General features: G+C 30.8%; 1 protein-coding gene across 2 annotated transcripts in view; it reads right to left on the bottom strand.

The window, feature by feature from the left end:
• Nucleotides 1–15,047, bottom strand: part of Flo2 (flotillin-2) — a 704,941-nt gene that overhangs the window by 87,944 nt on the left and 601,950 nt on the right. The window contains exon 1 of one of the 2 annotated variants that reach the window (XM_088232454.1): nucleotides 5,728–6,299. The exons of the other annotated variant lie outside the window; for it this stretch is intronic. The gene's annotated coding sequence lies outside the window, so the exon portion shown is untranslated. Of the gene's footprint in view, nucleotides 1–5,727; nucleotides 6,300–15,047 lie in introns of those variants that run through there. 2 annotated transcript variants of the gene reach the window in all.

Genomic DNA, 15,047 nt, shown 5'->3' with positions numbered 1-15,047 from the left:
TTGCTAACAAAATAAAGGTTTTGTCAAGCACATTCTATTTGGAAAGAACTTCTATATAGTCGATGAATATTTGCAGGAGAAGACAGCTTGGCATTAGATTGGCGATTATTGATTTTAATTTTTTGATTTAAATTCGTTTCATAGGTTTAATTTACTAATTATTGATTTATGTTTTAATGATTTATATTTTATTGATTTATACTTTATAGTTATAATTTATTTTTTGACGATTATAAGAGATTCGATTCATCCTATATATAAAGAAAAATAATAATAAATAATAATAAAATAATAACAATAATAATTACTTAAAAATCGGCCTTTGTGAGTTATCTAGTAAAAACACATATTTTTAAACTCCTCCACAAATGCTACCAATAGACAAGTCATGTATTCAAATCAATATATGATTTTAATGAATCACGACATGTAATTTTATGTGTTTTAAATTTAATGTTTAAGGTTATGTATCCCGGCGGACCAAACACAATAGGGAAATATCACGTTTTATTTTTTAAAATAATTAAAGTATTAAGGGTCCATGAAATACTGTTGAGTAAAAAAAAATTTTTTTGATACTTATTAGTAGCATAAAAAATATTTTTAAATTCGTAATTTTGAATTCCTGCAAAGGGACATTGCATAGGCCACGCCCCTAATACGTCACGATTCATGTTAATTTTTAACTTTGTTCCTAACCGTTTAAACTTTTATGGAATATCGTCCTGAATCTTGACGTCACAATTATCAATGCCAAATTTCTAGTTACAATTTTTTTTATAATTTATTTTTTAAAGTTACACATGAAAAAAATTCCTCACAATATCGGTTGTCTGTTATCTATGGAATACCAGAAAGGAATGATTCGCTTAATCAATTAAATTTATTTAAACATTTTATCACATATACATTTTATTGTTAAAAACTTTGCCCAGCTAACAACAAAGGTACATAACCCGATCCAAGCTAGGCAATTACATTTTAATAAATAATAATAATTTACAGTTTAAATTATTTTAAAGAAAGAAAAGACAAATAAAATATAACCTTACCGTATGCACAATATGCACATATTCATTATTATTTATATATTACATACATACAAGTACCTATCAGTGGCGAATGGTGATTTTATTTACAGGTAAGCTATAAATGCTTGAAGATGGACATGTCAAAAGTCGGAATGATCGGCGCGCGTGCATGAAAAGATGTATGAATGTAGATGAAGCGAGATCTGTATGCAAGATAGAGTGGTGTGGTGTTCTGTCCTCTCTGTCTACCCTTACGGAAAAACGGCACGATGGTTTGTTGTTGTTGTTGTACTTAATATAGGCGAAACTTTTTGCTCATTACTTGTTTTTTTTTAAATATTTTATTTTTTCATTGTAGTTATAATGTTAATTTAACATGAAAATTCAATTGCAAACAAAAGATTATAAAATTAACCACTTCTAATAAGTCATCTACCTAACCTACCCGGCGTCTCCTGACCTGACTGAAGCCTAACAAGGCCTAACAAGGCCTAACAAAGAGCCGAGGGTCGTTGTGGCAGTCTGAACTCATGTGTTTTGTTCTGAATCAAAATGCATACAACACAGAGATTCTCTGTATTATACAGTGTGTTTTACATTAACAGAATAATTTGCGATCGATTTCAGAACACCTCTGTTCTGTGTCAGCATACAGTTTGGCTATACGCCCCCGGTTCCGAGGTTGGAAATCAGTTTATTCCCCGCCATACCCCAACTGAATTTTAATAAGTAATTGATATTAAAAAAAGGCAAGTGACCTATATAATATGTATATGAAAATAGCAAGGTCACACAAGTTCATTGATTCGTGTACAATGTGTTTGACATTTACAGAATAATTTGCGATCGATTGAAGATCACCTCTGTTCTGTGCCGGTATCCAGTTTAGCTATACGCCTCCGGTTCCGAGGTAACCTCCGGCGGCCTCCGTGGTATAGTGGTCAAGACGCTTGACTCACGCACGGAAGGTTCCGGGTTCGATTCCCGGTGAGAACACAAAAATTAAAATGTGATTTTTCTCAAGCCTGGTTGTTCTGTAATGTAATGTTTCACCATTGTAATTGGGCCTCCTGGCCTGTTGTGGTGTCAAAAAAAAAAAGAAATGAAATGAAAAATGAAATGTAAGAAAACAGTTTATTCCCCGCCATAGCTTAACCTTATCATTTTAAGTAATTAATATTAAAAAAGGTAAGTGACCTATATAATACGTATATGAAAAGAGCACGGTCATTGATTCGTACATACAGTGTGTTTGACATTTACAGAATAATTTGCGATCGATTGCAGAACACCTCTGTTCTGTGCCAGTATACAGTTTGGCTATACAACAGTTTATTCCCCGCCATACTTCAACTTACAAACATTTTAAAAGTAATTAATGTTAAAAAAGGCAAGTGACCTATATAATATGTATATGAAAAGAGCAAGGTCATACAAGTTCATTAATTTGTACATCCAGTGTGTTTTACATTAATTTACAGAAAAATTTGCGGTCGATTGCAGAACACCTCTATTCTGTGTCAGTATACAGTTTGGCTATACGCCTTTGGTTCCGAGGTTACAAAACAGTTTGTTCCCCGCCATACTTTCATTGAAAACATTTTTGAAGTAATTAATATTGAAAAAGGTAAGTGACCTATATAATATGTATTAAAAAAGAGCAAGGTCATACAAGTTCATTGATTCGTTACTTAATGTACTGAGTACTGATAGCATTTTTGATAACCACATAATACGAAAATTCAATTAATATTATTGTGAATTTAATAACCGCGATTTCTTTTTTCACACCCAGGGGTCCATAGGACACTGCATTGTTACAGAAAATGCAGCGTATTTTGATTATCTGTCACGTGGAGGTAAGGTGATCAGCCTCACGCTTCGGGTGCCATTCCAGAAACAATGAAATATTGCCGTTTAGGATATTGTTCAGGCCAGGAAGCCCAATCACAATGGTAAATTACAGCACAGAACACTCGGGCTTGAGTAAAATCACATTATTTTTTCGTGTTCTCACCGGGAATCGAACCCGTACCCATCCTTGCGCGAGTCAAGCGTCTTGAACAATATACCACAGAGATATATTAAATAAACTCCTGGGCCTTAATTACAACGGGAAGTTGACAGAGCCATCTTAAATTGCCTGTTGGGTAAAATCTATTTTTTGACGAAAATATGATTATTTGATTAAAAATGTCTTCGCTGATAACATGTTATTGAAGATGTTTTAAATAGAAAAATATACACAGTTCGTAGGCAAAATCTGTACCTCAAAGGCAGACGGATGCAAATCCAAACGTCAAATGTTCAACAATAGCCAAAAGAATCTACTTTCTCTAAGTGATTTCTAATAATTCAGTACATTAATTTGTATGTTGTCTCTTCATACATTGGTTCATTGATTATAGGACTTACATTTTTTCAAAATCAATGGACATGATCATTAACTGGATACGAAAATCGAAATGTAATTTCATCAAATTATGGATTTGCATCCGTCTGCCTCTGAGATACAGAAATTAAATTTCACTTCATAGATCATTGAAGATAATTTATGTTACTAACTGTGCTATTTCGACCTCGTGGTGTAGTGGTCAGGGCGCTTGCCTACCATGCAAGAAGTCTCGGGTTCGATTCCCGGCATGATTAAAATGAAATATTTATTAAGAATTAGAAAACGTATAAACATATTTATTAGATTCAAGAATATTTAAAAAATCAATAATTTAAAAATAGCTTATTACTTGATTGTACAATTTTTGTTACAATATGGTATTGTAGGGTGGGGTGGTTTATACGCCAATATATTAAACCCTCTTAAAATAGTACAAAGATGAATTATTAAAGTAATTCTAAAGAAACCCTTAACATTTAATACGGAAAGTCTGTATAAAACATTTAAGGTCATACAGTAGACACTCTTTATAAAATAAATTCTATTATACAAATTTATAAAAAATAAAAAATAAAAGAATTTGAGATGAATAAGTCACCCAGATAACAACATAATATGAACATTCCTAAATTCCACACAAGTCATGGTCAAAATAGCTTTGTCTTCAAAGGTGTAAAAAATTATAATAATCTTCCCAATGAACTAAAAACAATTGAAAATAATATATCAATAAATAAATTTAAAGTAAATCTAAAGAAATTTTTTGAACACGTGTAAAAACAACATTAAATTTTAATTAGTTTGAATGTATTATTGTTTTATGTTTTTTCTTTATATGTCCTATGTTCTTTTTTTTCTCATGTACTCGTATTTAAAATTATATAAACTCCTAAATAAACAACTAAAACAGTGTAAGTCACTCTCCAAGCACAAGAGTTAGTCTCATTTTTTGGAGAGTTACAGTGATAACATTTACTAGATGTGTAAAAGTAGATATGTAGAGAATTAAAAAAAACATGTACCTTTATGAAATTTATTAATAAAAAAAATAATTCAATAAAAAAAATGGGCGTTTTTACACTAGAATATTTCATAGTTCCTGGACTGGCACCTGAAGCGTAAGACTGGTCGTCTTACATTCATGAAAGACAAATTATCACGTTACACTGCGATTGACCAATTCAGCGACGTATGTACCATTAGGTGCGGAAAGAGAATGATGATGAACACTGCTATTGTAATCGGGGCTCAGGGCACGTCGGCACGTGTTACAATATAAACAAAACATAGTTATCTATAATTAAACGTAGTTATGCAGAAACCAGCCAGTCCACAATTTCGAAAAAAAAATGATATTGTTGTTTTTGGGTGCAGAAAGGTCAATTCTATGTTCTGCTAAAACAGTCAGACCCTTTTAATACAAATATACCCGTATGCAGAGACAAACCTTAAGGTGAGGAAAGTATATTTTATTGTCTTCACCTTCGGGTTATTCTCTTCGTTTGAAATTAGAATGTACCTTCCTTACCTTAAGTTTCGTCTCTGCATACGGGTATTAAACTATAATATATATATTTAGTTTATCTCTGCCTAACTTAAAAAATAAAGTGACCAACATATTTTTATCAAAAAGAGCAAATCATCTTCAGAAGATTGGGTTGGAATAGTTATAATTTGATTGATTAATGTATTTTGTTATTGTATAATTTCTTTAAAATATCTATGTATTTCAAGTAATTAATAATGTGTATAGTACGAGTATATTAATATTTCATACTCGATTTTTTTTATTTTTAATCTTTTTATTTCTAAGCACTCTTTATACCACATATATGTAAATCGCAGAAATGCCGTATATAAATAAATAAATAAATAATCACCTACTGAAAAAAGTGTCGATCACAAAAACGGCATTTCTTAATTTGCAAAAAACACCCACAGCACTAGAAAGATCTGAAGGTACTTTAAAAATCATTAAAACTGGTTAAATACATACTTATATTCTTGTTTGTAATGAAAAAAAACTAATGTATTCATTGTTTATCATTTGTCAAAATCAAAAACATTCCAACTGTCGTGAAGATTTGATCATTCACTCGTTTCATAAAAGTGCTATTATATCAGTTTCACTTTTCTATGGCCGGCTGCTTTCTGCATAACTACGTTCAATCGAGTGTAATGTTTTAAAAAAATATCCAATGATAGTAAAAACATCATTAATGTTGAATAATTTCATATGACACAATATTAAAAACATTAGTGAATACAATAATATAAATCAAAAACAAAATAACAACTTACGATTTGACAACAGCCAATGTGGCTCCGAGCGTCAATCCAAGATTTAGGGCGGCCATCCATACAAACGTCATGATGTGTTTAATCCCTTTTAAATAAATTAAAGCACTTAACACCTCAACATGTAACTAATGGTTTAAATTACAACGCCCGAAAACACAGAAAAATTCTAAAAGGTTTTAGAAACCCTAAAGAAAAAAACACTAATAGCCCAAAAGGGAAACAGCACAAAAAAATCAGTTACAACAGTTTCATCAGATTCTTGTAGTTTAAACAAACAAAATTCCGAATTAAAGTTTTAAAATGTGACAGTTTAATTAGTTCACCGTTTCCTCGGGGGAAAATCGCACCTAATATTAGTTGGTTCAATACTTTAAAATGCTGAATTCCTTTGAATAATTTCCAATATAATGTGGAACGATCTGTCAAAATTAGAAATGGATTTGTTTTTTATTTGAATTGCGGTCGTTTAGCGCGTGCGTCCGCGATGTTCGATCGAAGAATTCGATTTGAAATTTGAATTGGATTGATTCGCTAGCATTTGTTCTTTCACTGTCAGTATGATACTGGAGTGCGCGCGAAGCGATCGCTAGTTTTATGTTTTATTTGTCCTCCCACTCGCGAGAAGAGTTGGAAAGTCCAAGGCTTCAGTCACTGTATGAACCGTGTACTGTACGATCGGGCATTACTAACATTATAAAATAAATGTATATAATTATTTGATTAGACGGGGAAGATGCGTGACGTCATTTATACGTCAATCCGCCGACGAATACGTATACACACGGAATGTGGCGAAATGTGTACCTAGTAGAGATGAGCGTTTCAGTTACTTAAAATAAGAAACAGTAACAGTTGCCGTATGACAAATGAAACTGTTTTGTAAAATTGTACCTGAATAACAGTTTAGATCAGCTTAGACAAAAAAATCAGGTATAAACAATAGCTGGAATAGGTTTACCTAAATGAATTCAATTGTTACATAAAAAAACAGTTTTTATTTTTTCATTTCCATGGGGTGTGCTCTGAAAACTTTTGAAACTGTTTTTTTAAACATTTTTGTATATCCTGACCATTTTCATTTAATATCTTGACTAATTTTTATTACACATCAACATGTTATTTTTCTAAGGAGACTGTTTGAGCTGTTTCCAAAAACTAACTTTTAATGTTTTTTTTTCGAAGAACATTTTTTTTTTGTGAAAATATTTTAGCGGTTTCTTAAGAAAAATGTTTCAAAATAACAGTTTTTTTTTTTTACCATTTCGAGTACTGATGGTATGATTAGTATTAGCACCGTAAAATTCTATCTAATTTATAATAGCATTAGCAAATGGTAAATTAAGTAACTAAAATTATTCCGAGTCAAAGTTGGCATTTGATTAAAAGAAGTATTAGCACACATATTTCGAAAGGCAAAAACCCCTAGTACAATACAGTAAAACACGTACATTATTCTAATTGAAAACTTTGTTTTTATTAATGTTTGCATTCATATGATTTATCCAAATATTTAAATTTTGTGGCCATTTTCTTTTATTCGTAAACAATCGTGTTAGAAAGTGGGAAAAAAGTTGTGGCAGAGCGGGATTCGAACCTCGGACCTACTAATCCTGAGTCCGCGACACTACTCACAGGACCGCAACCCAACTTTTAGAGATAATTTTGAGTATGACCAACGTTTGTAGAACAATAAAGAATTTCACTCTGTAGTAATATTATCAAGTTCGACAGATATTAGCAGATGGGAGAGTTAAAGAAATGAAGATGGTCAAACATGGGCAAAAAACTATGTAGTTATCCCTTAAACAATTAAAGGTGAAAATCCCTGTAAATGCCTACACTTCCATATCCCTTTTGTAGAGATTCTTTTTTGTTGAACTATTTGTCAAATATTTTATAAACAATTGGGAAAAAATATTCTTAGCTTAAAAACAAAAAAAAATACAGCATTCTAACATTTTGTTTCCTTACTATTTTTTAAGGATGATTTATTTTTCTTAACCTGAAATGATATTTTAGTAAGTTATTTTTCTAGAGATCATTTGTTATGTGCCGATGTAGTAGCACAAAGAGAAGGATTAATTTAAGTCCACTAGATCAATTGACAAGACACAAAGATGTTGTATTTTAATTTATTATTTAAAAGATATTACAAAAGCCATTATACTGTTAAACTTGAAAGCTACCGTATTTATTTAAAACTAACTATTACGTCAGAGCGACTTAGTAACCACGAGAGATTAGATTTGAACGTAGTTATGCAGAAAGCAGCCAGTCCACAATTTAAAAAAAAATTAGATATTGATGTTATCGGGTGCAGGAAGGTAAATTCTATGTTCTGTTAAAAACACCCAGACCACTTTCGTACAAAAAACTGTCTTAATCACCTTCTGAAAATGGTGTCGATCACAAAAAAAGCATTTCTCAATTCGCAGAAAACATCCACATCTCTAGCAAAATTTTATGGTTTTAAAAAAATCATTAAAACTGGTCAAATACATAATAAGATTCTAGTTTGTAATATTTAAAAAAACTTATGTATTCATTGTTTATAATTTGTTAAAGTCAAAAACATTCCAACTTTAGTTTGGATTTGATAATTCACTCATTTCACAAAAGTGCTATTATCTCAGTTTCATTTTTATATGGTTGGCTGCTTTCTGCATAACGACGTTCATTTCTAATTCATCCTCAAAGGACTGCGTATGGATTTACATAATGCATGTTTTGGTCCTAGGGGTAGGTTTGATGCAAAAAATCCTGAGATTCACGTAAAATTATATTTCTCAAGCAACGAAGCATATGGTTTTCAGGTGCACACTATTAACGACACCTTTAAATAAAAATACATTATTTCTGAATTGCATAGGATGTTAATATTGGTCCCAGGGGGCTTTACCAGATGGTTTAGTGCCAAATGCATCAGAACTCCGGGTATATTACATCCTGTGGAGAACGTAATTTCTACCACCAGCAAACTAAATCGGTAGTCAGATGGCAGGTATGTGCGAGGACCATCTGTGATTTTCAAAAATGTTCAGGAGAGCTGAAATACGTCTCAATTTCAAGACTTTAATCCACAAACTAAAATATTTTAGTGTTGCTTTTCAATAATAAATTACCATTCTAAGTGACGCTGATTTTTTTTCTGCGTGTATTTACTGAAATATTAATTAAAACTTTTGAAAACTTAATCATAAACAAAAATAATGATGTTCCCTTCTGCCATCTGACTACCGAAATACAATACGTACTATGTAAGTACATAACATATGTAAGAACAAAATGACTCGCCTACAATCTGTATTGAATGCCGCAGCAAGACTTATTTTCGGAATCTCTAAGTTCAGTCATATCACTCCACTACTTCGGGAACTACACTGGCTACGTCTTCCACAGAGGGTCGAATACAAACTCTGTTGGCTTATGTATAAGTCACTGCACAACTCTGCTCCGGAATATCTAAGGGAACTATGCATTCCAGATGAACTAGCTGACAGGCGTCTCACGCTTAGATCAGCTACGTCTACGGCGAGAGGAAAAGTTGTTATACCTCTACGCAAACAGCGCACTAAATTTAGTGAACGCGCATTTGCGGTCGCAGGCCCTATGGCATGGAATGCTCTCCCAGCAGAGGTGCGAGGCTGTGAAAGTGAAGTGATGTTTCGGAAAAAACTTAAAACCCACTTGTTCTCTAAATCATTTGAATAAATCCGTAGCATGTGACAACAAAATAATTTTTTTCTATTAAATTACAAATTTAACAATAGAATCACTATGTAAAGCGCCCTTGAGGTATTTTATTACGAAAATGGCGCTATATAAGTTATCCATAATAATAATGATAATGATAACACATTCATAAGACGAAACAAAGTTTATTGCATCTAGGAGGGTACCACCCTGCAGTCGCTTACGGTAAACTACCCTTCCCCGAGTCATTAGCCGCCCCAGAGCGATAGAGACATAATATTTTTCTACGGAATTACAACATATTCTCAACGAGTATGAAAAAGTATCCATTATGACAGTAAAAATACATAAAAATGATCATTATGTACGAGGCATAAATAATACGAGTTTATTGAACCATGACAATTTTTCGTAAGAAATAATTTCAATATTTTTTTACGAAAATAAAACGTTTTTTTTATTTGATTTATGAGAGCTATTTCAGAACAATTAATAATACCTTAAACTTTTTACATTTTCTTATATATGTATCATAAAACATACTTTGTATACTCATAATAGCTTAGATAGAATATAAAAGATAAGTTTGTATTAATAATTATCTTTTGCAATAAGTTGTTGATTTATAATGTGTCATAATTTTTATTTTGCTTTTGTAAATAATATTAAAATTTGAAATATAAATACGCCTGTAAATAAATATTGCTATCTCCATATCCCTAAACGAGTTTTTTTCCAAAAACTTCTTGGGAATATTATACACGTGTTTCAGGGCCAGACTGCGAAACTTCAGAGGAATATTCCTCATGGTAAGCTTTAAAAAATCCTAATAATATTTTTCCAAAAAGTCATTAAAAAAAAATCTTTTTTTTTATTATCTCAAAATGGAGCACATCTTTAATTTTTCGGACAAGCATCCCTTCCGCAAACCCCTACTCCTCCCCGACAAAAAAAAATTGCGATGAAAACGTATTTGACCAACGAAGCGATACGCACCAGACGCGGACAAGGGAAGCGGCTGGGTAGGACAGGGGTAGGGGTTTGTGGAGAGGCAGCTTGTCCGGAAAATTGAGAATTTACTGCATTTTGTGATAACATTTTTTTTTTAATGACTTTATGGAAAAAAAATTAGGATTTTTTTTAAAGCTTACCATGAGAAATATTCATCTGAAGTTTCGAGTTCTGGCCCTGAAAAACCGTGTATAAAATTATGTATAATATGTTTTCAATTTAAATAAAAAAACGTAAATCAAATAAAAAAGTATCAACGATTATTTTGACAACTTTTAATCGTCTTTCAGTAAAAGTACAACTACACTGCATTGGTACAACCAATAGAATGTATCTAGATAATTTATTACAGGAAGGTAGGGTGATCAGTCTTACGCTTCAGGTGCCACCTTATTAATTGATAATTTATGTCGACCTGCACAAAAATCGAACCAAGTAAGTACCTCAAGCATAGAAGGCGAATGCTCCAACCACTTAACTTCGATGCGGACTTTTCTCTACTCGATTTTATTTTTCAGGATTTTTACCTAAGGTTCAATATTTGGTCAAAAAGACTCGTCCGGAAATCTGGTTCTATTTCACGCATGGAACTGTATTCTCCATTAACCCAGATACAGACCGATAAAAGATTAATTATTTGACAGAAATTTGACCCAAAGAAAAATCAAAATATTAATTCATGGGTGAATGATTGTAGGTGGCGGGTACAGTGGCGAGCGGGGATTTTTTGTAGGTAATCTACAAAAAATATAAATCAATTTTTACGTATAGGTACATATAATTAGTAAAATATATATTTTTTACATATAGATACATAAATGTCATTTTTTTCTGTGGTTCTGAGAGACATCATCTCCCTGCTTCAGCTGAATATTATTAACAATAATCTTTTAAATGAACTTAAACCGCAATTATTTTTGTAATATATTTATAACTGCAATATTCTACTCTATTTGAATAAAAAAAGACCACAGTGAAATTCAGTAGATATTATTTTTAAAACAGGTCTTGGGAAATCATGTTCGAAATACTTCGAATAGACAATCTTCAAATAATATCTGTTATCTGCAAGCTTACTTAAGGAGAAAATAACTGCAACTGGATTTTACGAATTTAAATCAAGTATACATATTTCTATGAAGAAATAAGCTGAAGTAATAAGCTAGTTTCTTCATTCACTGGAAACAGGCTGAGCGCGCTTTATTGATATTTATATTTATTTTTGGACGAATATATACACGGTAATGGTAATTTATAATAAATACAAATGATTAACTGAATATAATTACTATAAAACATTATAAAATAAAAAATATTTATACATACATGATATATTTTTTTATTTTTTTTAAACCAACTTAACTTCTTTGACACAGTTCTATATTTTATTACTTTATATTGTATTTAAAAAAAAAAGTTGTTAATACACTGATCTTTTTATTTTTATTTTTATACCAACTATACTTCTTAATACTGTACCTCTCTTTTATTTCTTTATATTGTATATTTTTTTTAAATATGTTGATTATATACTCATCTTCTTTTTTTATACCAGCTTTACTTCTAAACACTGTTCGATCTTTTGTTGCTTTATATTGTATTTTTAAAATAATTTTATGTTGTTTATATCCTCATATTTAATATAATTTTCATGTATGTGAAATCCTTGTGAGCGTAAAAAAAATATTAAAATAAAAATTATCAATAGTCACATATAATGTAAGCTGCGCATAATCGCTTATATGGACGATTCGCCCCTGGCATATGACTCGGTGTTATCTACATATTTATGAAGGCAATACTAATTTAAAATCAAATCAAACGAGAAGTCACAAAAACTTATATGTGTAAATTTGTCTAGTAAATTAAAACTAAAATTATTAGTTTCAACAGAAACAGCTAGTGAGCTAGCTAGCACAATTTTATTTAAATAAATATGTGAAATAAAGACGTCTCTTAAGACATAAGCTCAATTAGCTCATTTCAAACAGTAATTAAACCTGTTTTGTCAAAAAAACAAATGAGCAAAAGATTTAAAAGCAAATATTGCTTTGTACCTGCTTTATGCCTTCCTACGATTATTTAAGAAACAATTATATGGAAGCTGATCAAATTTGATTAGGTGGAAAATTGCGTACGTGCTTGGAAAATGAAAGAAGAAAAACATATTATTTTATGCGACAAAAACGTGCAAATTTGTTGACAAAGGTGGAACGGCAGATACAATGAATAGCATATTAAAATAATGATTTGCGAAATAGATGTGCTCTTTACTTAACACTGTTAATTAATATATTAAAATAAATCACTTTGTATCGTACGTGTGTGTCTGCTTTATTTTTGAATGATTAACCAAGTCTTCGGGGTTCATCTCAAACAAACACAATACGTATGTAATGTACACAGTGAGGGGTGAGTGTGTGTGGCTAAGGGAGGGGAGTTTATGGGTGATTTTGGGGAGAGAAAAAATAAAATTGCAAATGCTAAATGATAACAGTACTTCCTTTTTGATTTGTGTGTAAAATTTCGAAACCATCTTCAAAGTTAAATAAATTATTGTTTGTAAAAGTGTGTTACGAACTCAGAAAAATTACTACTTTTGAGACATCTCAAATGTTATTATACTCTGGTTTTAAACGTTCGTAATGTTTTTTAAATAAAAAAAGGAAGTGCAAAGGTTCTTCATTCGAAAGAAAAATTTCTGTTCTACAAAGAACCTGTTTTAAAATGTTCATACTTTAAAGTAAGAAAGAGTACAACGTAAATTTTTTAGATTTTTTTTAATTTTTTTTTTTTAATTTTATTAATAAAACATATAAGACATGAATATCATGATATTATATTCCCAGGAGTTGTACGAGAAAACTCATTTGGGACGGTACATAAAAAAAATAGTACATTTCTTGTAACAATACATAGTATACATTTAAACAATAAAAATTTTAACAAATTTTAACAATCTATGAACTTAATATTAAAAAAGGAAAGAAAACATTTAAACAATCTGTGAACTTAATATTAAAGAAGAAAATAAAAACATTCAAACAATCTGTGAACTTAATATTAAAAAAGAAAAGAAAAACATTTAAACATTCTGTGAAATTAATATTAAAAAAGAAAATAAAAACATTTAAACATTCTGTGAACTTAATATTAAAAAAAGAAAAGAAAAACATTTAAACCTAAAACACAATATATAGACTATTCACAGAAACTGAGCTAAAAACTATCACTTTCAAAAAGATTCAAAAAATAGGTCTTCATTTCTGGTCTTTGAGATTTACCACTCGACATTTCATTTTTAAGGTCATCAGGCAGTTTATTAAATTGTATACGACCAATGTATTCCAGAGACCTTTTGCCGAACTTCGTGGAACAAAATTTAGAAATGTGAAGATTTATCAACTAAAAACTTAATATACCCACTAAAAATATTGATTACGATTATTCATTGTGTACACTAAATATGTCTACTCTTTACAAAAGAAGAATTATAAATGATAAATTAAATTTGTATAAAACTACCGGAACCGACAGACGTCGTCCTGCCCGAACGTTAGCTTGCCTGGTATTTATTACCTTGGAAAAAGACTTTTCATTAATATGTTTATGATTGAATTCCAGAACTAAAAATTATTAATTTTCAAATAGTGAATTTTTAAGTAGGTACTTGTTTATGGTTGAATTCCAAAACATAAAATAATTCATTTTCAAATAAAGAATTATTTTTGCAAATGTCAAACTCGGCTCTTCTCACCAACGGGGGTGAAATTTATTCATGAATACGATTTTTCAAAATGTATTTAATGCCAGTTAATATAATATTATTATTACCAAAAATCCAGTAAAAATAAATGAATGGGAAGAAATTAAAAGGAATGTAAGGAAATAATTTGATTGGGATCCACAATAAGCAAATGTTATTTGTAAACATTCAAAAACAAACTTTTTTAAATACAAAAAATAACATTCTTTAATTTTTTTTGTATAATATGCATTTTCGTCGAATACAACCCTGGTAGGTCGATGAAAAAAAGGTTATGCTTCTAACCTTTTTTTTACGAATTCTCTTGTAAATTTTAATATCTACAAACACGCGCAGTGTAAAGATCTACATTTTGCTGAAAACCGCACGTAAATCTGTTAAGCCGTTTATGAGGAGTTCAATGACATCACACGTACAGAAGAATTTTATATTCATATAAAGATAGCAACTGGCGTATTGGACGTCTCAGAATTAAGTAGTATTATTAGCATAAAAATACCTGTTCGAAATATTTGGCAGCTAACGTTATTTTTTTAATCTCCTGGCAGTCATAATTATTATTTCAATTCACCAATATGTAGACTACCCCGGCTATGTAACGAATATGGTGAAATAGCATTATTTTTTACTTTATAAATATATTTTTATATTCGTACGAGAGGGAACGAGAGCGAAATACGATTTTGATTGCGTTAGAGTGAGATGGATATATGACGAACGAACGAACTTACGAAACGAAATTGTGACAGAATAAGCCCGCAGACCGTGGACTTCTGAAAGCAATCAGAATGATTGCGGCATGAGAAGCGAAACGTTTCAAATCCATTTTACTCAACAATCTGCCGGATGT

The sequence above is a fragment of the Micrasema longulum genome, unplaced genomic scaffold (genome assembly GCF_059751315.1).
Source record: "Micrasema longulum isolate JH-2025_06_02 unplaced genomic scaffold, ASM5975131v1 h1tg000987l, whole genome shotgun sequence".
NCBI classification, from domain to species: Eukaryota; Metazoa; Arthropoda; class Insecta; order Trichoptera; family Brachycentridae; genus Micrasema; species Micrasema longulum.
This window is presented reverse-complemented; position numbering and strand designations above follow the sequence as displayed.